General features: G+C 44.4%; 37 non-coding genes and 15 pseudogenes across 37 annotated transcripts in view; all 52 read left to right on the top strand.

Moving 5' to 3' along the window:
* The first annotated feature begins 1 nt into the window (after window position 1).
* LOC135759351 (5S ribosomal RNA) lies at window positions 2-120 on the top strand (annotated as a pseudogene).
* A 121-nt stretch (window positions 121-241) lies between these two features.
* On the top strand, window positions 242-360 carry LOC135759562 (5S ribosomal RNA). The gene has a single exon (XR_010536843.1). It is a non-coding gene; the product is annotated as a 5S ribosomal RNA (ribosomal RNA).
* A 125-nt stretch (window positions 361-485) lies between these two features.
* On the top strand, window positions 486-604 carry LOC135759899 (5S ribosomal RNA). The gene has a single exon (XR_010537169.1). It is a non-coding gene; the product is annotated as a 5S ribosomal RNA (ribosomal RNA).
* Window positions 605-729: 125 nt separating this feature from the next.
* On the top strand, window positions 730-848 carry LOC135759923 (5S ribosomal RNA). The gene has a single exon (XR_010537191.1). It is a non-coding gene; the product is annotated as a 5S ribosomal RNA (ribosomal RNA).
* A 126-nt stretch (window positions 849-974) lies between these two features.
* LOC135759561 (5S ribosomal RNA) lies at window positions 975-1,093 on the top strand. The gene has a single exon (XR_010536842.1). It is a non-coding gene; the product is annotated as a 5S ribosomal RNA (ribosomal RNA).
* A 125-nt stretch (window positions 1,094-1,218) lies between these two features.
* Window positions 1,219-1,337, top strand: LOC135759950 (5S ribosomal RNA). Its single transcript, XR_010537218.1, has one exon. It is a non-coding gene; the product is annotated as a 5S ribosomal RNA (ribosomal RNA).
* Window positions 1,338-1,462: 125 nt separating this feature from the next.
* On the top strand, window positions 1,463-1,581 carry LOC135759419 (5S ribosomal RNA; annotated as a pseudogene).
* Window positions 1,582-1,701: 120 nt separating this feature from the next.
* LOC135759560 (5S ribosomal RNA) lies at window positions 1,702-1,820 on the top strand. The gene has a single exon (XR_010536841.1). It is a non-coding gene; the product is annotated as a 5S ribosomal RNA (ribosomal RNA).
* Window positions 1,821-1,945: 125 nt separating this feature from the next.
* Window positions 1,946-2,064, top strand: LOC135759979 (5S ribosomal RNA). The gene has a single exon (XR_010537247.1). It is a non-coding gene; the product is annotated as a 5S ribosomal RNA (ribosomal RNA).
* A 121-nt stretch (window positions 2,065-2,185) lies between these two features.
* On the top strand, window positions 2,186-2,304 carry LOC135759846 (5S ribosomal RNA). The gene has a single exon (XR_010537117.1). It is a non-coding gene; the product is annotated as a 5S ribosomal RNA (ribosomal RNA).
* A 125-nt stretch (window positions 2,305-2,429) lies between these two features.
* On the top strand, window positions 2,430-2,548 carry LOC135759418 (5S ribosomal RNA; annotated as a pseudogene).
* A 120-nt stretch (window positions 2,549-2,668) lies between these two features.
* On the top strand, window positions 2,669-2,787 carry LOC135759451 (5S ribosomal RNA; annotated as a pseudogene).
* A 121-nt stretch (window positions 2,788-2,908) lies between these two features.
* Window positions 2,909-3,027, top strand: LOC135759559 (5S ribosomal RNA). The gene has a single exon (XR_010536840.1). It is a non-coding gene; the product is annotated as a 5S ribosomal RNA (ribosomal RNA).
* Window positions 3,028-3,152: 125 nt separating this feature from the next.
* LOC135759558 (5S ribosomal RNA) lies at window positions 3,153-3,271 on the top strand. The gene has a single exon (XR_010536839.1). It is a non-coding gene; the product is annotated as a 5S ribosomal RNA (ribosomal RNA).
* A 125-nt stretch (window positions 3,272-3,396) lies between these two features.
* On the top strand, window positions 3,397-3,515 carry LOC135759978 (5S ribosomal RNA). The gene has a single exon (XR_010537246.1). It is a non-coding gene; the product is annotated as a 5S ribosomal RNA (ribosomal RNA).
* Window positions 3,516-3,636: 121 nt separating this feature from the next.
* On the top strand, window positions 3,637-3,755 carry LOC135759997 (5S ribosomal RNA). Its single transcript, XR_010537265.1, has one exon. It is a non-coding gene; the product is annotated as a 5S ribosomal RNA (ribosomal RNA).
* A 125-nt stretch (window positions 3,756-3,880) lies between these two features.
* LOC135759886 (5S ribosomal RNA) lies at window positions 3,881-3,999 on the top strand. Its single transcript, XR_010537156.1, has one exon. It is a non-coding gene; the product is annotated as a 5S ribosomal RNA (ribosomal RNA).
* A 120-nt stretch (window positions 4,000-4,119) lies between these two features.
* On the top strand, window positions 4,120-4,238 carry LOC135759415 (5S ribosomal RNA; annotated as a pseudogene).
* A 121-nt stretch (window positions 4,239-4,359) lies between these two features.
* Window positions 4,360-4,478, top strand: LOC135759557 (5S ribosomal RNA). The gene has a single exon (XR_010536838.1). It is a non-coding gene; the product is annotated as a 5S ribosomal RNA (ribosomal RNA).
* Window positions 4,479-4,603: 125 nt separating this feature from the next.
* Window positions 4,604-4,722, top strand: LOC135759885 (5S ribosomal RNA). The gene has a single exon (XR_010537155.1). It is a non-coding gene; the product is annotated as a 5S ribosomal RNA (ribosomal RNA).
* Window positions 4,723-4,842: 120 nt separating this feature from the next.
* Window positions 4,843-4,961, top strand: LOC135759350 (5S ribosomal RNA; annotated as a pseudogene).
* Window positions 4,962-5,082: 121 nt separating this feature from the next.
* On the top strand, window positions 5,083-5,201 carry LOC135759313 (5S ribosomal RNA; annotated as a pseudogene).
* A 124-nt stretch (window positions 5,202-5,325) lies between these two features.
* Window positions 5,326-5,444, top strand: LOC135759954 (5S ribosomal RNA). The gene has a single exon (XR_010537222.1). It is a non-coding gene; the product is annotated as a 5S ribosomal RNA (ribosomal RNA).
* Window positions 5,445-5,579: 135 nt separating this feature from the next.
* On the top strand, window positions 5,580-5,698 carry LOC135759349 (5S ribosomal RNA; annotated as a pseudogene).
* A 121-nt stretch (window positions 5,699-5,819) lies between these two features.
* Window positions 5,820-5,938, top strand: LOC135759556 (5S ribosomal RNA). Its single transcript, XR_010536837.1, has one exon. It is a non-coding gene; the product is annotated as a 5S ribosomal RNA (ribosomal RNA).
* A 125-nt stretch (window positions 5,939-6,063) lies between these two features.
* LOC135759151 (5S ribosomal RNA) lies at window positions 6,064-6,182 on the top strand. The gene has a single exon (XR_010536707.1). It is a non-coding gene; the product is annotated as a 5S ribosomal RNA (ribosomal RNA).
* Window positions 6,183-6,307: 125 nt separating this feature from the next.
* LOC135759922 (5S ribosomal RNA) lies at window positions 6,308-6,426 on the top strand. The gene has a single exon (XR_010537190.1). It is a non-coding gene; the product is annotated as a 5S ribosomal RNA (ribosomal RNA).
* A 125-nt stretch (window positions 6,427-6,551) lies between these two features.
* Window positions 6,552-6,670, top strand: LOC135759554 (5S ribosomal RNA). The gene has a single exon (XR_010536835.1). It is a non-coding gene; the product is annotated as a 5S ribosomal RNA (ribosomal RNA).
* Window positions 6,671-6,795: 125 nt separating this feature from the next.
* On the top strand, window positions 6,796-6,914 carry LOC135759553 (5S ribosomal RNA). Its single transcript, XR_010536834.1, has one exon. It is a non-coding gene; the product is annotated as a 5S ribosomal RNA (ribosomal RNA).
* Window positions 6,915-7,039: 125 nt separating this feature from the next.
* On the top strand, window positions 7,040-7,158 carry LOC135759417 (5S ribosomal RNA; annotated as a pseudogene).
* A 120-nt stretch (window positions 7,159-7,278) lies between these two features.
* Window positions 7,279-7,397, top strand: LOC135759346 (5S ribosomal RNA; annotated as a pseudogene).
* A 121-nt stretch (window positions 7,398-7,518) lies between these two features.
* On the top strand, window positions 7,519-7,637 carry LOC135759945 (5S ribosomal RNA). Its single transcript, XR_010537213.1, has one exon. It is a non-coding gene; the product is annotated as a 5S ribosomal RNA (ribosomal RNA).
* Window positions 7,638-7,762: 125 nt separating this feature from the next.
* On the top strand, window positions 7,763-7,881 carry LOC135759552 (5S ribosomal RNA). Its single transcript, XR_010536833.1, has one exon. It is a non-coding gene; the product is annotated as a 5S ribosomal RNA (ribosomal RNA).
* A 125-nt stretch (window positions 7,882-8,006) lies between these two features.
* On the top strand, window positions 8,007-8,125 carry LOC135759871 (5S ribosomal RNA). The gene has a single exon (XR_010537142.1). It is a non-coding gene; the product is annotated as a 5S ribosomal RNA (ribosomal RNA).
* Window positions 8,126-8,246: 121 nt separating this feature from the next.
* LOC135759944 (5S ribosomal RNA) lies at window positions 8,247-8,365 on the top strand. The gene has a single exon (XR_010537212.1). It is a non-coding gene; the product is annotated as a 5S ribosomal RNA (ribosomal RNA).
* A 125-nt stretch (window positions 8,366-8,490) lies between these two features.
* LOC135759551 (5S ribosomal RNA) lies at window positions 8,491-8,609 on the top strand. The gene has a single exon (XR_010536832.1). It is a non-coding gene; the product is annotated as a 5S ribosomal RNA (ribosomal RNA).
* Window positions 8,610-14,632: 6,023 nt separating this feature from the next.
* Window positions 14,633-14,751, top strand: LOC135759165 (5S ribosomal RNA). The gene has a single exon (XR_010536720.1). It is a non-coding gene; the product is annotated as a 5S ribosomal RNA (ribosomal RNA).
* Window positions 14,752-14,876: 125 nt separating this feature from the next.
* LOC135759286 (5S ribosomal RNA) lies at window positions 14,877-14,995 on the top strand (annotated as a pseudogene).
* A 120-nt stretch (window positions 14,996-15,115) lies between these two features.
* On the top strand, window positions 15,116-15,234 carry LOC135759345 (5S ribosomal RNA; annotated as a pseudogene).
* A 125-nt stretch (window positions 15,235-15,359) lies between these two features.
* On the top strand, window positions 15,360-15,478 carry LOC135759550 (5S ribosomal RNA). The gene has a single exon (XR_010536831.1). It is a non-coding gene; the product is annotated as a 5S ribosomal RNA (ribosomal RNA).
* A 125-nt stretch (window positions 15,479-15,603) lies between these two features.
* Window positions 15,604-15,722, top strand: LOC135759814 (5S ribosomal RNA). Its single transcript, XR_010537088.1, has one exon. It is a non-coding gene; the product is annotated as a 5S ribosomal RNA (ribosomal RNA).
* Window positions 15,723-15,847: 125 nt separating this feature from the next.
* On the top strand, window positions 15,848-15,966 carry LOC135759883 (5S ribosomal RNA). Its single transcript, XR_010537154.1, has one exon. It is a non-coding gene; the product is annotated as a 5S ribosomal RNA (ribosomal RNA).
* A 116-nt stretch (window positions 15,967-16,082) lies between these two features.
* Window positions 16,083-16,201, top strand: LOC135759344 (5S ribosomal RNA; annotated as a pseudogene).
* A 121-nt stretch (window positions 16,202-16,322) lies between these two features.
* LOC135759549 (5S ribosomal RNA) lies at window positions 16,323-16,441 on the top strand. Its single transcript, XR_010536830.1, has one exon. It is a non-coding gene; the product is annotated as a 5S ribosomal RNA (ribosomal RNA).
* A 125-nt stretch (window positions 16,442-16,566) lies between these two features.
* Window positions 16,567-16,685, top strand: LOC135759548 (5S ribosomal RNA). The gene has a single exon (XR_010536829.1). It is a non-coding gene; the product is annotated as a 5S ribosomal RNA (ribosomal RNA).
* A 125-nt stretch (window positions 16,686-16,810) lies between these two features.
* Window positions 16,811-16,929, top strand: LOC135759990 (5S ribosomal RNA). The gene has a single exon (XR_010537258.1). It is a non-coding gene; the product is annotated as a 5S ribosomal RNA (ribosomal RNA).
* A 126-nt stretch (window positions 16,930-17,055) lies between these two features.
* LOC135759181 (5S ribosomal RNA) lies at window positions 17,056-17,174 on the top strand. Its single transcript, XR_010536735.1, has one exon. It is a non-coding gene; the product is annotated as a 5S ribosomal RNA (ribosomal RNA).
* A 120-nt stretch (window positions 17,175-17,294) lies between these two features.
* Window positions 17,295-17,413, top strand: LOC135759400 (5S ribosomal RNA; annotated as a pseudogene).
* Window positions 17,414-17,533: 120 nt separating this feature from the next.
* Window positions 17,534-17,652, top strand: LOC135759343 (5S ribosomal RNA; annotated as a pseudogene).
* Window positions 17,653-17,773: 121 nt separating this feature from the next.
* On the top strand, window positions 17,774-17,892 carry LOC135759547 (5S ribosomal RNA). The gene has a single exon (XR_010536828.1). It is a non-coding gene; the product is annotated as a 5S ribosomal RNA (ribosomal RNA).
* Window positions 17,893-18,017: 125 nt separating this feature from the next.
* LOC135759546 (5S ribosomal RNA) lies at window positions 18,018-18,136 on the top strand. Its single transcript, XR_010536827.1, has one exon. It is a non-coding gene; the product is annotated as a 5S ribosomal RNA (ribosomal RNA).
* A 125-nt stretch (window positions 18,137-18,261) lies between these two features.
* The window catches only part of LOC135759797 (5S ribosomal RNA), a 119-nt gene continuing 87 nt past the window's right edge, over window positions 18,262-18,293 (top strand). The window contains exon 1 of the ribosomal RNA XR_010537071.1: window positions 18,262-18,293. This exon is cut by the window's right edge and continues 87 nt beyond it. This is a non-coding gene — a ribosomal RNA (5S ribosomal RNA).

Raw genomic sequence — 18,293 nt, 5'->3', positions numbered from 1 at the left:
CGCTTACGGCCACACCACCCTGAGCAAGCCCGCTCTCGTCTGATCTCGGAAGCCAAGCAGGGTCGGGCCTGGTTAGTACTTGGATGGGAGACCGCCTGGGAATACCAGGTTCTGTAAGCATTTAATTAATTAATTATTTATGTCATTTTTTCCCATGAATGCGATCTTTCTGTAAGCGTTCACTGATGTCATGGCGTTGCCACATAAGTCTTGAAGTGTCTATCGAAGCGAGTCAGCACTCGCTTACGGCCACACCACCCTGAGCACGCCCGCTCTCGTCTGATCTCGGAAGCCAAGCAGGGTCGGGCCTGGTTAGTACTTGGATGGGAGACCGCCTGGGAATACCAGGTGCTGTAAGCATTTAATTAATTAATAATTTTTTTATGTCATTTTTTCCCATGAATGCGTCCTTTCTGTAAGCGTTCTCCCATGGCATGGCGTTGCCACATTAGTTTTGAAGTGTCTCTCGAATCAAGTCCGCACTCGCTTACGGCCACACCACCCTGAGCACGCCCGCTCTCGTCTGATCTCGGAAGCCAAGCAGGGTCGGGCCTGGTTAGTACTTGGATGGGAGACCGCCTGGGAATGCCAGGTGCTGTAAGCATTTAATTAATTAAATATTTATTTATGTCATATTTTCCCATGAATGCGTCCTTTCTGTAAGCGTTCTCCCATGGCATGGCGTTGCCACATTAGTTTTGAAGTGTCTCTCGAATCGAGTCTGCACTCGCTTACGGCCACACCACCCTGAGCACGCCCGCTCTCGTCTGATCTCGGAAGCCAAGCAGGGTCGGGCCTGGTTAGTACTTGGATGGGAGACCGCCTGGGAATACCAGGTGTTGTAAGCATTTAATTAATTAATAATTTTTTTTATGTCATTTTTTCCCATGAATGCGTCCTTTCTGTAACCATTTACCGATGTCATTGCGTTGCCACATTAGCCTTGAAGTGTCTCTCGAATCGAGTCAGCACTCGCTTACGGCCACACCACCCTGAGCACGCCCGCTCTCGTCTGATCTCGGAAGCCAAGCAGGGTCGGGCCTGGTTAGTACTTGGATGGGAGACCGCCTGGGAATACCAGGTGCTGTAAGCATTTAATTGATTAATTATTTTTTTATGTCATTTTTTCCCATGAATGCGATCTTTCTGTAAGCGTTCACTGATGTCATGGCGTTGCCACATAAGTCTTGAAGTGTCTATCGAAGCGAGTCAGCACTCGCTTACGGCCACACCACCCTGAGCACGCCTGCTCTCGTCTGATCTCGGAAGCCAAGCAGGGTCGGGCCTGGTTAGTACTTGGATGGGAGACCGCCTGGGAATACCAGGTGCTGTAAGCATTTAATTAATTAATTATTTTTTTATGTCATTTTTTCCCATGAATGCGTCCTTTCTGTAACCAATTACCGATGTCATTGCGTTGCCACATTAGCCTTGAAGTGTCTCTCGAATCGAGTCAGCACTCGTTTACGGCCACACCACCCTGAGCACGCCCGCTCTCGTCTGATCTCGGAAGCCAAGCAGGGTCGGGCCTGGTTAGTACTTGGATGGAAGACCGCCTGAGAATACCTAGTGCTGTAAGCATTTAATTAATTAATTATTTATGTCATTTTTCCCATGAATGCGTCCTTTCTGTAAGCGTTCTCCCATGGCATGGCGTTGCCACATTAGTTTTGAAGTGTCTCTCGAATCGAGTCTGCACTCGCTTACGGCCACACCACCCTGAGCACGCCCGCTCTCGTCTGATCTCGGAAGCCAAGCAGGGTCGGGCCTGGTTAGTACTTGGATGGGAGACCGCCTGGGAATACCAGGTGCTGTAAGCATTTAATTAATTAATTATTTTTTTATGTCATTTTTTCCCATGAATGCGATCTTTCTGTAAGCGTTCACTGATGTCATGGCGTTGCCACATAAGTCTTGAAGTGTCTATCGAAGCGAGTCAGCACTCGCTTATGGCCACACCACCCTGAGCACGCCCGCTCTCGTCTGATCTCGGAAGCCAAGCAGGGTCGGGCCTGGTTAGTACTTGGATGGGAGACCGCCTGGGAATATCAGGTGCTGTAAGCATTTAATTAATTAATTATTTATGTCATTTTTTCCCATGAATGCGATCTTTCTGTAAGCGTTCACTGATGTCATGGCGTTGCCACATAAGTCTTGAAGTGTCTATCGAAGCGAGTCAGCACTCGCTTACGGCCACACCACCCTGAGCACGCCCGCTCTCGTCTGATCTCGGAAGCCAAGCAGGGTCGGGCCTGGTAAGTACTTGGATGGGAGACCGCCTGGGAATACCAGGTGCTGTAAGCATTTAATTAATTAATTATTTTTTTATGTCATTTTTTCCCAGGAATGCGTCCTTTCTGTAACCATTTACCGATGTCATTGCGTTGCCACATTAGCCTTGAAGTGTCTCTCGAATCGAGTCAGCACTCGTTTACGGCCACACCACCCTGAGCACGCCCGCTCTCGTCTGATCTCGGAAGCCAAGCAGGGTCGGGCCTGGTTAGTACTTGGATGGAAGACCGCCTGAGAATACCTAGTGCTGTAAGCATTTAATTAATTAATTATTTATGTCATTTTTCCCATGAATGCGTCCTTTCTGTAAGCATTCTCCCATGGCATGGCGTTGCCACATTAGTTTTGAAGTGTCTCTCGAATCGAATCAGCACTCGCTTACGGCCACACCACCCTGAGCAAGCCCGCTCTCGTCTGATCTCGGAAGCCAAGCAGGGTCGGGCCTGGTTAGTACTTGAATGGGAGACCGCCTGGGAATACCAGGTTCTGTAAGCATTTAATTAATTAATTATTTATGTCATTTCTTCCCATGAATGCAATCTTTCTGTAAGCGTTCACTGATGTCATGGCGTTGCCACATAAGTCTTGAAGTGTCTATCGAAGCGAGTCAGCACTCGCTTACGGCCACACCACCCTGAGCACGCCCGCTCTCGTCTGATCTCGGAAGCCAAGCAGGGTCGGGCCTGGTTAGTACTTGGATGGGAGACCGCCTGGGAATACCAGGTGCTGTAAGCACTTAATTAATTAAATATTTATTTATGTCATATTTTCCCATGAATGCGTCCTTTCTGTAAGCGTTCTCCCATGGCTTGGCGTTGCCACATTAGTTTTGAAGTGTCTCTCGAATCGAGTCTGCACTCGCTTACGGCCACACCACCCTGAGCACGCCCGCTCTCGTCTGATCTCGGAAGCCAAGCAGGGTCGGGCCTGGTTAGTACTTGGATGGGAGACCGCCTGGGAATACCAGGTGCTGTAAGCATTTAATTAATTAATTATTTTTTTATGTCATTTTTTCCCATGAATGCGATCTTTCTGTAAGCGTTCACTGATGTCATGGCGTTGCCACATAAGTCTTGAAGTGTCTATCGAAGCGAGTCAGCACTCGCTTATGGCCACACCACCCTGAGCACGCCCGCTCTCGTCTGATCTCGGAAGCCAAGCAGGGTCGGGCCTGGTTAGTACTTGGATGGGAGACCGCCTGGGAATATCAGGTGCTGTAAGCATTTAATTAATTAATTATTTATGTCATTTTTTCCCATGAATGCGATCTTTCTGTAAGCGTTCACTGATGTCATGGCGTTGCCACATAAGTCTTGAAGTGTCTATCGAAGCGAGTCAGCACTCGCTTACGGCCACACCACCCTGAGCACGCCCGCTCTCGTCTGATCTCGGAAGCCAAGCAGGGTCGGGCCTGGTAAGTACTTGGATGGGAGACCGCCAGGGAATACCAGGTGCTGTAAGCATTTAATTAATTAATTATTTTTTTATGTCATTTTTTCCCATGAATGCGTCCTTTCTGTAACCATTTACCGATGTCATTGCGTTGCCACATTAGCCTTGAAGTGTCTCTCGAATCGAGTCAGCACTCGTTTACGGCCACACCACCCTGAGCACGCCCGCTCTCGTCTGATCTCGGAAGCCAAGCAGGGTCGGGCCTGGTTAGTACTTGGATGGGAGACCGCCTGGGAATACCTGGTGCTGTAAGCATTTAATTAATTAATTATTTATGTCATTTTTCCCATGAATGCGTCCTTTCTGTAAGCATTCTCCCATGGCATGGCGTTGCCACATTAGTTTTGAAGTGTCTCTCGAATCGAGTCAGCACTCGCTTACGGCCACACCACCCTGAGCAAGCCCGCTCTCGTCTGATCTCGGAAACCAAGCAGGGTCGGGCCTGGTTAGTACTTGGATGGGAGACCGCCTGGGAATACCAGGTTCTGTAAGCATTTAATTAATTAATTATTTATGTCATTTTTTCCCATGAATGCGATCTTTCTGTAAGCGTTCACTGATGTCATGGCGTTGCCACATTAGTCTTGAAGTGTCTATCGAAGCGAGTCAGCACTCGCTTACGGCCACACCACCCTGAGCACGCCCGCTCTCGTCTGATCTCGGAAGCCAAGCAGGGTCGGGCCTGGTTAGTACTTGGATGGGAGACCGCCTGGGAATACCAGGTGCTGTAAGCATTTAATTAATTAATTATTTTTTTATGTCATTTTTTCCCATGAATGCGTCCTTTCTGTAACCATTTACCGATGTCATTGCGTTGCCACATTAGCCTTGAAGTGTCTCTCGAATCGAGTCAGCACTCGTTTACGGCCACACCACCCTGAGCACGCCCGCTCTCGTCTGATCTCGGAAGCCAAGCAGGGTCGGGCCTGGTTAGTACTTGGATGGGAGACCGCCTGGGAATACCTGGTGCTGTAAGCATTTAATTAATTAATTATTTATGTCATTTTTCCCATGAATGCGTCCTTTCTGTAAGCATTCTCCCATGGCATGGCGTTGCCACATTAGTTTTGAAGTGTCTCTCGAATCGAGTCAGCACTCGCTTACGGCCACACCACCCTGAGCAAGCCCGCTCTCGTCTGATCTCGGAAGCCAAGCAGGGTCGGGCCTGGTTAGTACTTGGATGGGAGACCGCCTGGGAATACCAGGTTCTGTAAGCATTTAATTAATTAATTATTTATGTCATTTTTTCCCATGAATGCGATCTTTCTGTAAGCGTTCACTGATGTCATGGTGTTGCCACATAAGTCTTGAAGTGTCTATCGAAGCGAGTCAGCATTCGCTTACGGCCACACCACCCTGAGCACGCCCGCTCTCGTCTGATCTCGGAAGCCAAGCAGGGTCGGGCCTGGTTAGTACTTGGATGGGATACCGCCTGGCAATACCAGGTGCTGTAAGCATTTAATTAATTAATAATTTTTTATGTCATTTTTTCCCATGAATGCGTCCTTTCTGTAAGCGTTCTCCCATGGCATGGCGTTGCCACATTAGTTTTGAAGTGTCTCTCGAATCAAGTCCGCACTCGCTTACGGCCACACCACCCTGAGCACGCCCGCTCTCATCTGATCTCGGAAGCCAAGCAGGGTCGGGCCTGCTTAGTACTTGGATGGGAGACCGCCTGGGAATACCAGGTGCTGTAAGCATTTAATTAATTAAATATTTATTTATGTCATATTTTCCCATGAATGCGTCCTTTCTGTAAGCGTTCTCCCATGGCATGGCATGGCATGGCGTTGCCACATTAGTTTTGAAGTGTCTCTCGAATCGAGTCAGCACTCGCTTACGGCCACACCACCCTGAGCAAGCCCGCTCTCGTCTGATCTCGGAAGCCAAGCAGGGTCGGGCCTGGTTAGTACTTGGATGGGAGACCGCCTGGGAATACCAGGTTCTGTAAGCATTTAATTAATTAATTATTTATGTCATTTTTTCCCATGAATGCGATCTTTCTGTAAGCGTTCACTGATGTCATGGCGTTGCCACATAAGTCTTGAAGTGTCTATCGAAGCGAGTCAGCACTCGCTTACGGCCACACCACCCTGAGCACGCCCGCTCTCGTCTGATCTCGGAAGCCAAGCAGGGTCGGGCCTGGTTAGTACTTGGATGGGAGACCGCCTGGGAATACCAGGTGCTGTAAGCATTTAATTAATTAATAATTTTTTTATGTCATTTTTTCCCATGAATGCGTCCTTTCTGTAAGCGTTCTCCCATGGCATGGCGTTGCCACATTAGTTTTGAAGTGTCTCTCGAATCAAGTCCGCACTCGCTTACGGCCACACCACCCTGAGCACGCCCGCTCTCGTCTGATCTCGGAAGCCAAGCAGGGTCGGGCCTGGTTAGTACTTGGATGGGAGACCGCCTGGGAATGCCAGGAGCTGTAAGCATTTAATTAATTAAATATTTATTTATGTCATATTTTCCCATGAATGCGTCCTTTCTGTAAGCGTTCTCCCATGGCATGGCGTTGCCACATTAGTTTTGAAGTGTCTCTCGAATCGAGTCAGCACTCGCTTACGGCCACACCACCCTGAGCACGCCCGCTCTCGTCTGATCTCGGAAGCCAAGCAGGGTCGGGCCTGGTTAGTACTTGGATGGGAGACCGCCTGGGAATACCAGGTGTTGTAAGCATTTAATTAATTAATAATTTTTTTATGTCATTTTTTCCCATGAATGCGTCCTTTCTGTAACCATTTACCGATGTCATTGCGTTGCCACATTAGCCTTGAAGTGTCTCTCGAATCGAGTCAGCACTCGCTTACGGCCACACCACCCTGAGCACGCCCGCTCTCGTCTGATCTCGGAAGCCAAGCAGGGTCGGGCCTGGTTAGTACTTGGATGGGAGACCGCCTGGGAATACCAGGTGCTGTAAGCATTTAATTGATTAATTATTTTTTTATGTCATTTTTTCCCATGAATGCGATCTTTCTGTAAGTGTTCACTGATGTCATGGCGTTGCCACATAAGTCTTGAAGTGTCTATCGAAGCGAGTCAGCACTCGCTTACGGCCACACCACCCTGAGCACGCCCGCTCTCGTCTGATCTCGGAAGCCAAGCAGGGTCGGGCCTGGTTAGTACTTGGATGGGAGACCGCCTGGGAATACCAGGTGCTGTAAGCATTTAATTAATTAATTATTTTTTTATGTCATTTTTTCCCATGAATGCGTCCTTTCTGTAACCATTTACCGATGTCATTGCGTTGCCACATTAGCCTTGAAGTGTCTCTCGAATCGAGTCAGCACTCGTTTACGGCCACACCACCCTGAGCACGCCCGCTCTCGTCTGATCTCGGAAGCCAAGCAGGGTCGGGCCTGGTTAGTACTTGGATGGAAGACCGCCTGAGAATACCTAGTGCTGTAAGCATTTAATTAATTAATTATTTATGTCATTTTTCCCATGAATGCGTCCTTTCTGTAAGCATTCTCCCATGGCATGGCGTTGCCACATTAGTTTTGAAGTGTCTCTCGAATCGAATCAGCACTCGCTTACGGCCACACCACCCTGAGCAAGCCCGCTCTCGTCTGATCTCGGAAGCCAAGCAGGGTCGGGCCTGGTTAGTACTTGGATGGGAGACCGCCTGGGAATACCAGGTTCTGTAAGCATTTAATTAATTAATTATTTATGTCATTTTTTCCCATGAATGCGATCTTTCTGTAAGCGTTCACTGATGTCATGGCGTTGCCACATAAGTCTTGAAGTGTCTATCGAAGCGAGTCAGCACTCGCTTACGGCCACACCACCCTGAGCACGCCCGCTCTCGTCTGATCTCGGAAGCCAAGCAGGGTCGGGCCTGTTTAGTACTTGGATGGGAGACCGCCTGGGAATACCAGGTGCTGTAAGCATTTAATTAATTAAATATTTATTTATGTCATATTTTCCCATGAATGCGTCCTTTCTGTAAGCGTTCTCCCATGGCATGGCGTTGCCACATTAGTTTTGAAGTGTCTCTCGAATCGAGTCTGCACTCGCTTACGGCCACACCACCCTGAGCACGCCCGCTCTCGTCTGATCTCGGAAGCCAAGCAGGGTCGGGCCTGGTTAGTACTTGGATGGGAGACCGCCTGGGAATACCAGGTGCTGTAAGCATTTAATTAATTAATTATTTTTTTATGTCATTTTTTCCCATGAATGCGATCTTTCTGTAAGCGTTCACTGATGTCATGGCGTTGCCACATAAGTCTTGAAGTGTCTATCGAAGCGAGTCAGCACTCGCTTATGGCCACACCACCCTGAGCACGCCCGCTCTCGTCTGATCTCGGAAGCCAAGCAGGGTCGGGCCTGGTTAGTACTTGGATGGGAGACCGCCTGGGAATACCAGGTGCTGTAAGCATTTAATTAATTAATTATTTATGTCATTTTTTCCCATGAATGCGATCTTTCTGTAAGCGTTCACTGATGTCATGGCGTTGCCACATAAGTCTTGAAGTGTCTATCGAAGCGAGTCAGCACTCGCTTACGGCCACACCACCCTGAGCACGCCCGCTCTCGTCTGATCTCGGAAGCCAAGCAGGGTCGGGCCTGTTTAGTACTTGGATGGGAGACCGCCTGGGAATACCAGGTGCTGTAAGCATTTAATTAATTAAATATTTATTTATGTCATATTTTCCCATGAATGCGTCCTTTCTGTAAGCGTTCTCCCATGGCATGGCGTTGCCACATTAGTTTTGAAGTGTCTCTCGAATCGAGTCTGCACTCGCTTACGGCCACACCACCCTGAGCACGCCCGCTCTCGTCTGATCTCGGAAGCCAAGCAGGGTCGGGCCTGGTTAGTACTTGGATGGGAGACCGCCTGGGAATACCAGGTGCTGTAAGCATTTAATTAATTAATTATTTTTTTATGTCATTTTTTCCCATGAATGCGATCTTTCTGTAAGCGTTCACTGATGTCATGGCGTTGCCACATAAGTCTTGAAGTGTCTATCGAAGCGAGTCAGCACTCGCTTACGGCCACACCACCCTGAGGGCGCTAGAGAGCAACAAGGAAGTGTGAGGCTGCAGTAGAGAGGGAAAGGCTCTCCACACGTTTGAGTTTTTCTATTTGTGTTTATTTAGTCCTAAAAGGTTTTTTTGTTTGTTTGTTTTTTGTTATTTTGTTACTTGTCCTCCCAACAGCTTAGCTGTTTGGGAGGGATCGTTTTAGTTTTTTTTTTGTGTGTTGTTGCTTGTTCCTTTGAGGAATGGACAATATAACAGCAACAGACATGGATTTAGAACGAGGAACGCATCAGCAAATGGAAAACGGACTGGAAAAAAGACAACGAGATAAGGATGGCCCGGAAAGGAGACATAAAAGATACTACACTAAAGAAGCAACGGTGGTAGTTGATCTGGCAGAGGTGCATGAAGGAAAACCAGAGGACATAATTCAGGCATTGCTTGACAAGATGGACGTTACAAGCATACTAGCGGTAAGGCCCAAAATGATGAAAGAATATGAAATTACCTTTGAAAAGGAGGAAGATATTGAAAAGTTGGATGGAGGACTAATGATTAAAGGAAAGATTTGTGAAATTAAAAAGTTGAATAATAAAGATTTTGTTGTCTCTTTTATGCATCTGCCCGCATACCTGGACGACGGCGAGATATTACAGAAGCTGGAGGGATGGGGGGTAACTCCCATCTCACAGATAAGGAGACGATTCTACAACGGCACCCACATAGAGGATGGAACAAGGTTCCTGAAGGTACGGTTCCCAAAAGAAGTGGCCTCCTTGCCCTACAGCACTAGACTTGAAACGGGAGAAGGTCCTCAATACTTCAGAGTGATACATAGCCAGCAGGTGAGAACCTGCAGGTTGTGTATGAGCCCTGAACACATGATGAAGGACTGTCCGGATTTTAAATGCTTTAAATGCGAGGAAACAGGCCACTTTGCGAGGGACTGCAAGGTAGTGAGGTGTCCGGACTGCAAGCGTGCACTGGACAAGTGCGAATGCTGGTATAGAGACCATCAACAGGAAGAAGAGCAGGATAGCGGGCAGATGCATGAAACAGACAGCGAAGAGGAGCAACGTAAGGACATTGGAGCAACACAAGGAGAGGACAATGACAACGAGATTGAAAAGACTGAATTAACACAGAAAAGTGAGGAGCAAAATGAGAATACTGGAGTGACACAAGGAGAGGACAATGACAACGAGATTGAAAAGACTGAATTAACACAGGAAAGCGAGGAAATGGAGGATTTGATGGAGGAAAACGATACTCAACAAATTGAAACGAAGGAGCCAAAGGAGAAAGAACAAACTGGGGAGGAGGAAGGAAAGGACAAAGACAGTGAAAACATTGACGAAGACAGCACGTTGGGAACAACCAACAAAAGAAGGAGAAAAATTAAGGTAAAACCAAATTTAGAGAAAGCTAAAAATAAAATGTGGAAACAAAGTTCTGAAGAGATACAAGACTGTGGAAGAAGTGAAAAGGCAGGGGAGGAAAATTGACTAACAAAATGTTGATGCAAAAGTTTTTCTTTTTTTCTTTTTATTTAATGGTGTTAAAAATTGTGAGCTTTAATGCAAGGGGATTAATGAATGGTGTGAAATTTGAAAAAGTTAAGGAACTGTGTAGAGATGAAGATGTGATTTTATTGCAAGAGACAAACTGGAAAGAAAGTGTAATGGAGGATTTTAAAAGAAGATGGGAAGGAGAATTATTTTTTAATAATGGAGAGGGAAAAATGGGAGGAGGAGTGGCGGTGTTAATAAGACAAGATAGAGGTATCAAGACAAAACTAATGTATAATGACACAAAAGGGAAATGCATGGCAGTAGAAATTAAGATGGAAGAAGATGATTTTATTTTAGTAAACGTACATGCTCCAAATGAAGAAATAGAAAAGAAAAGATATTTTAATGTTATAGCTGAAGTAGTTGAAAAATGGGAGAGGGTAATGATTGCGGGGGATTTTAACACTGTTTTTAGTAAAATGGACATGGCTAATGGAATGATCTTTAAATCAGATGGGGGTAGAAAGGAGTTAAGGTCGTTGATGGGGAAAAAAAACATGATTGATGTGTGGAGGGAGAGAAATGAAAAAAAGAGGGAATATACAAGAAGACAGCTGGTGGGGAATTTTATGTGTCAAACTAGAATAGACCACTTTTTAAGCACCAGGAATTTGGAATGTTTTATTGATGGAGTGTTTTATAAAGAAACAACTTTAAGTGATCACAAAATGGTGTTAATGAGAATGGATTTTAAAGGAGAAATGAAGGGACCAGGGTTATGGATTTTAAACACTGAAGTTTTAAAGGAACAGCATTTTAAAAAAGAGATAGAAAATATATTAGATGAAGGAAAAACAGACCTTATGTATATAGAAGATAAAAGACAATGGTGGGAAAACATGAAATATGACATTAGGAAATATGCAATGAGCTATAGTAAATTGTTGCAAAAGGTGAAAAGAATAAAAGAGGAAGAAATAAGGAAAACATTAAAAGAGGAGTTAAACAAAAATGAGGTAAACATACAAAGAGTAATTGAAGTGGAGGAAAAACTAAAGAAAATAGAAGAAGAAAAGTACAAAGGGGCGATGCTAAGAAGCAAAGCGAAATACACAGTAGAAGGAGAAAAATGCAACAAGTTCTTTTTAAACCTTGAGAAAAGTAGGGGGAAGGCAGGAATAATTAAAGAACTCAGAAACAAAGAAGGAAAAGTGATATTAAGTACAGAGGGTATTTTAAAAGAGGTAAACCAGTTTTATGAGGAACTTTTTACATCAGAAGAAGGAGATGAGACAAAAAGAAAAATCTTATTACAACAAATAACGAGAAAAGTTGATAAAGAAGACAAAAATGATTGTGAAAAAGATATTACAACAGAAGAAATTATAGAAGCCATCAATCAATTAGGAACGAAGAAAAGCCCAGGGATAGACGGCATTGGGAATGAGTTTTATAAAGCTTTTAAAGGAAAAATAAGTATTATTTTAAAAGAGGTTTATGAAGAGATCTTTGAAAAAGGAAAAGTGCACCCAAGAATGGGGTTAGGTCTAATGAAAATTATATATAAGAAAAAAGGAAATAAAACAGACTTGAAAAATTATAGACCAATCACAATGCTAAACACAGACCTTAAAGTTTTAGCTAAAGTTTTAGCAAATAGACTAAAACAGGTACTGCCCAATATAATTGAAACTAATCAAGCTTACGGAGTAATGGGAAGAGATATAGCAGATATTACAAGCAGCATTAGAGACATAACGTGGTATATAAAAGAAAAGGGTAAAAGCGCATATATAATAAGCATGGACTTTGAGAAGGCATTTGATAGAGTGGAACACAGATTCTTATTTGCAGTTCTAAAACAATTTGGCTTTGGGCAGAAATTCATAAAATGGATTTCAGTTTTATATACTGACATTTTAACTAAGGTAAAATGTAATGGTTTTTTAACTCAACCCTTTAAAGTTTTAAGATCTATTAGACAAGGGTGTCCACTCTCAGCACAGCTGTACTCTTTGGTGGCAGAACCCCTAGGGCTTCTAATTAACAGAGGAAAACATATAAATGGAATAGAATTAGAAGACAAAGAGGAATTAACAAGAATATTCCAATATGCAGATGACACGACAATTGTAGTTGAGAATATAGAAAGCGTAAAAGAAGTAATGGAAAAAATGAAATGCTACTGTATGGGCTCAGGTGCAAAACTGAATGAGGATAAAACAGTATATATGAAGTTTGGAACAACAGAGGTTTTAACAGGGGTTGTTAAGTTCAAGGAGGTACAAGAGATGAAGATATTAGGTGTTATTTTAGCAAAAAACGAGAAAGAGGCTGTCAACAACTTGTGGGAGCAAACGTTGGGAGGGATGGAGAGAAGATTGATTTTTTGGAGAAATATGTTTTTAAGTTTAAAGGGGAAAATTTTAATTGTCAACATGCTAATGCTTTCTAAGATGTGGTATAATTTGCATGTGATGTCACTGCCGAGCTGGGTTGCCCAAAGAATAAAAAAGAGTGTTTTAGAATTTTTATGGGAAAAAAAGCCTCCAAGGATAGCATATCATACGCTTATAGGAAAACCAGAAGAGGGAGGGCTAGGATTGCAAGATGTAGAACAAAAGATGAACAGTATGAGGGTAAAAGTGGTTAGAAAATATCTAGATGACAAAAACAAAGCTGAGTGGAAGAAATTGATGGGTTTTTATTTAAACAAATGTGGAGGTTTTAAGCTTGAAGAAGACACTTTATGGATGAAGTTAAAAGCCTGGATGATGGAAGGGATTCCACAGTTTTATAAGGAGGTTTTAAATGCATGGAGGCTTTTTTTAACTGAGGTGGATTTTAATCCAGAGGGGAGGGAAAGGATTTTAAATCAGCCTCTGTTTTTAAATGATAAAATCAAAATAAATGAGAAAGACATTTATTATAAGAAGTGGTTACAAGTGGGGATCGTAAAAGTCAGAGACATCTTGTGGGAAGTTAAAGAAGGATTTTTACCAATCCAGGTCATTATTGATGCAATGGAAGATGAGAAGGAAGATTTTAATGTGACAACTTTAATAAACCAATATGAGGAAGTTAAGAAAGCAATTCCAAGACAGTGGTTAGAAGTGATAAATAAAAGGGAGGGAAAGGAAGATAAGATGATGGTGTTTTTAAAATGTAAAGACAAAAGGGTTAATTTTATTTTGGGAACAGTGAAAATGTTTTATGATTTTTTTACAAATAGAGTTTTTAAAGCACCTGCTGCTAACCAGATGTGGCTAAGACACTTTAATGAACTTGATGAAAAGGACATTTGGAAAAATAGAACATGGAAGTGGTTAAATGTGGACTTGGAATGTTTTGACTATTTTATCAGACATAATGTAATTTTTACTGAAATGAAACTCTGTGCAATGAACAAACAAACAAATGCCCAGTGTAAAGTCTGTAAAAAAGAGGATGAAGGTATGTTACATCTGTTTTTATTCTGTGAAAAGTTGAACCTATTTTTTAATGAACTTAAAGAAGTTGTCACAGAATTAAGAGAAAATGAAGAGGAAACTGACTGGAAGAGATTTTTTATGCTGGGAATGACAGAGAACAAAGAAAACAGGAAACTTGTGAATTTGTTGTTAATCATAGCGAAAAAAGCAATATGGAAAAGAAGGAATGTAGCAAGACACAGGAATTTTACTTTGAACCTATGGGTGCTTTTTAAGCAGATGGTAGAAAACTATGTGGAAATGTTGTACAATTATTTTAAATTGGAGAACAAGATGGGGGACTTTTACAAAATCTTTACCAAAGATGTTATAGGTGTTTTTAATCAAAAGCTTTTTAACATGCTAGGAGAAGATGAACTTTTGTTTTAGTTTCTTGGTTTAAAATTGTGTTCTGAATGTGTGGAAAAGATGCTTCTGCGATGTGACTTTTGAAATGTTTCCTTAAAAATTACATTTTTTGTATGCTGATGTATTTTACATGAAATAACAATAAAAAAAAAAAGCACGAAAAAAAAAAAAAAAAAAAAAAAAAAAAAAAAAAGCACGCCCGCTCTCGTCTGATCTCGGAAGCCAAGCAGGGTCGGGCCTGGTTAGTACTTGGATGGGAGACCGCCTGGGAATACCTGGTGCTGTAAGAATTTAATTAATAAAAAAAAAAAAAAAAAAAAAAAAAAAAAAAAAAGCACGCCCGCTCTCGTCTGATCTCGGAAGCCAAGCAGGGTCGGGCCTGGTTAGTACTTGGATGGGAGACCGCCTGGGAATACCAGGTGCTGTAAGCATTTAATTAATTAATTATTTATGTCATTTTTTCCCATGAATGCGATCTTTCTGTAAGCGTTCACTGATGTCATGGCGTTGCCACATAAGTCTTGAAGTGTCTATCGAAGCGAGTCAGCACTCGCTTACGGCCACACCACCCTAAGCACGCCCGCTCTCGTCTGATCTCGGAAGCCAAGCAGGGTCGGGCCTGGTAAGTACTTGGATGGGAGACCGCCTGGGAATACCAGGTGCTGTAAGCATTTAATTAATTAATTATGTTTTTATGTCATTTTTTCCCATGAATGCGTCCTTTCTGTAACTATTTACCGATGTCATTGTGTTGCCACATTAGCCTTGAAGTTTCTCTCGAATCGAGTCAGCACTCGTTTAAGGCCACACCACCCTGAGCACGCCCGCTCTCGTCTGATCTCGGAAGCCAAGCAGGGTCGGGCCTGGTTAGTACTTGGATGGGAGACCGCCTGGGAATACCTGGTGCTGTAAGCATTTAATTAATTAATTATTTATGTCATTTTTCCCATGAATGCGTCCTTTCTGTAAGCATTCTCCCATGGCATGGCGTTGCCACATTAGTTTTGAAGTGTCTCTCGAATCGAGTCAGCACTCGCTTACGGCCACACCACCCTGAGCAAGCCCGCTCTCGTCTGATCTCGGAAGCCAAGCAGGGTCGGGCCTGGTTAGTACTTGGATGGGAGACCGCCTGGGAATACCAGGTTCTGTAAGCATTTAATTAATTAATAATTTTTTTATGTCATTTTTTCCCATGAATGCGATCTTTCTGTAAGCGTTCACTGATGTCATGGCGTTGCCACATAAGTCTTGAAGTGTCTATCGAAGCGAGTCAGCACTCGCTTACGGCCACACCACCCTGAGCACGCCCGCTCTCGTCTGATCTCGGAAGCCAAGCAGGGTCGGGCCTGGTTAGTACTTGGATGGGAGACCGCCTGGGAATACCAGGTGCTGTAAGCATTTAATTAATTAATAATTTTTTTATGTCATTTTTTCCCATGAATGCGATCTTTCTGTAAGCGTTCACTGATGTCATGGCGTTGCCACATTAGTCTTGAAGTGTCTATCGAAGCGAGTCAGCACTCGCTTACGGCCACACCACCCTGAGCACGCCCGCTCTCGTCTGATCTCGGAAGCCAAGCAGGGTCGGGCCTGGTTAGTACCTGGATGGGAGACCGCCTGGGAATACCAGGTGCTGTAAGCATTTAATTAATTAATTATTTTTTTATGTCATTTTTTCCCATGAATGCGTCCTTTCTGTAACCATTTATCGATGTCATTGCGTTGCCACATTAGCCTTGAAGTGTCTCTCGAATCGAGTCAGCACTCGTTTACGGCCACACCACCCTGAGCACGCCCGCTCTCGTCTGATCTCGGAAGCCAAGCAGGGTCGGGCCTGGTTAGTACTTGGATGGGAGACCGCCTGGGAATACCTGGTGCTGTAAGCATTTAATTAATTATTTATGTCATTATTCCCATGAATACGTCCTTTCTGTAAGCATTCTCCCATGGCATGGCGTTGCCAAATTAGTTTTGAAGTGTCTCTCGAATCAAGTCAGCACTCGCTTACGGCCACACCACCCTGAGCAAGCCCGCTCTCGTCTGATCTCGGAAGCCAAGCAGGGTCGGGCCTGGTTAGTACTTGGATGGGAGACCGCCTGGGAATACCAGGTTCTGTAAGCATTTAATTAATTAATTATTTATGTCATTTTTTCCCATGAATGCGATCTTTCTGTAAGCGTTCACTGATGTCATGGTGTTGCCACATAAGTCTTGAAGTGTCTATCGAAGCGAGTCAGCACTCGCTTACGGCCACACCACCCTGAGCACGCCCGCTCTCGTCTGATCTCGGAAGCCAAGCAGGGTCGGGCCTGGTTAGTACTTGGATGGGAGACCGCCTGGGAATACCAGGTGCTGTAAGCATTTAATTAATTAATAATTTTTTTATGTCATTTTTTCCCATGAATGCGTCCTTTCTGTAAGCGTTCTCCCATGGCATGGCGTTGCCACATTAGTTTTGAAGTGTCTCTCGAATCAAGTCCGCACTCGCTTACGGCCACACCACCCTGAGCACGCCCGCTCTCGTCTGATCTCGGAAGCCAAGCAGGGTCGGGCCTGGTTAGTACTTGGATGGGAGACCGCCTGGGAATACCAGGTGCTGTAAGCATTTAATTAATTAAATATTTATTTATGTCATATTTTCCCATGAATGCGTCCTTTCTGTAAGCGTTCTCCCATGGCATGGCGTTGCCACATTAGTTTTGAAGTGTCTCTCGAATCGAGTCAGCACTCGCTTACGGCCACACCACCCTGAGCACGCCCGCTCTCGTCTGATCTTGGAAGCCAAGCAGGGTCGGGCCTGGTTAGTACTTGGATGGGAGACCGCCTGGGAATACCAGGTGCTGTAAGCATTTAATTAATTAATTATTTTTTTTATGTCATTTTTTCCCATGAATGCGTCCTTTCTGTAACCATTTACCGATGTCATTGCGTTGCCACATTAGCCTTGAAGTGTCTCTCGAATCGAGTCAGCACTCGTTTACGGCCACACCACCCTGAGCACGCCCGCTCTCGTCTGATCTCGGAAGCCAAGCAGGGTCGGGCCTGGTTAGTACTTGGATGGGAGACCGCCTGGGAATACCTGGTGCTGTAAGAATTTAATTAATTAATTATTTATGTCATTTTTCCCATGAATGCGTCCTTTCTGTAAGCGTTCTCCCATGGCATGGCGTTGCCACATTAGTTTTGAAGTGTCTCTCGAATCAAGTCCGCACTCGCTTACGGCCACACCACCCTGAGCACGCCCGCTCTCGTCTGATCTCGGAAGCCAAGCAGGGTCGGGCCTGGTTAGTACTTGGATTGTAGACCGCCTGGGAATACCTGGTGCTGTAAGCATTTAATTAATTAATTATTTATGTCATTTTTCCCATGAATGCGTCCTTTCTGTAAGCGTTCTCCCATGGCATGGCGTTGCCACATTAGTTTTGAAGTGTCTCTCGAATCGAGTCAGCACTCGCTTACGGCCACACCACCCTGAGCAAGCCCGCTCTCGTCTGATCTCGGAAGCCAAGCAGGGTCGGGCCTGGTTAGTACTTGGATGGGAGACCGCCTGGGAATACCAGGTTCTGTAAGCATTTAATTAATTAATTATTTATGTCATTTTTTCCCATGAATGCGATCTTTCTGTAAGCGTTCACTGATGTCATGGCGTTGCCACATAAGTCTTGAAGTGTCTATCGAAGAGAGTCAGCACTCGCTTACGGCCACACCACCCTGAGCACGCCCGCTCTCGTCTGATCTCGGAAGCCAAGCAGGGTCGGGCCTGGTTAGTACTTGGATGGGAGACCGCCTGGGAATACCAGGTGCTGTAAGCATTTAATTAATTAATAATTTTTTTATGTCATTTTTTCCCATGAATGCGTCCTTTCTGTAAGCGTTCTCCCATGGCATGGCGTTGCCACATTAGTTTTGAAGTGTCTCTCGAATCAAGTCCGCACTCGCTTACGGCCACACCACCCTGAGCACGCCCGCTCTCGTCTGATCTCGGAAGCCAAGCAGGGTCGGGCCTGGTTAGTACTTGGATGGGAGACCGCCTGGGAATACCAGGTGCTGTAAGCATTTAATTAATTAAATATTTATTTATGTCATATTTTCCCATGAATGCGTCCTTTCTGTAAGCGTTCTCCCATGGCATGGCGTTGCCACATTAGTTTTGAAGTGTCTCTCGAATCGAGTCTGCACTCGCTTACGGCCACACCACCCTGAGCACGCCCGC

The sequence above is a fragment of the Paramisgurnus dabryanus genome, chromosome 9, assembly GCF_030506205.2.
Source record: "Paramisgurnus dabryanus chromosome 9, PD_genome_1.1, whole genome shotgun sequence".
NCBI lineage: Eukaryota > Metazoa > Chordata > Actinopteri > Cypriniformes > Cobitidae > Paramisgurnus > Paramisgurnus dabryanus.
Note: the sequence above shows the minus strand (reverse complement) of the source record. Positions and strands in the feature narration are given on the sequence as shown.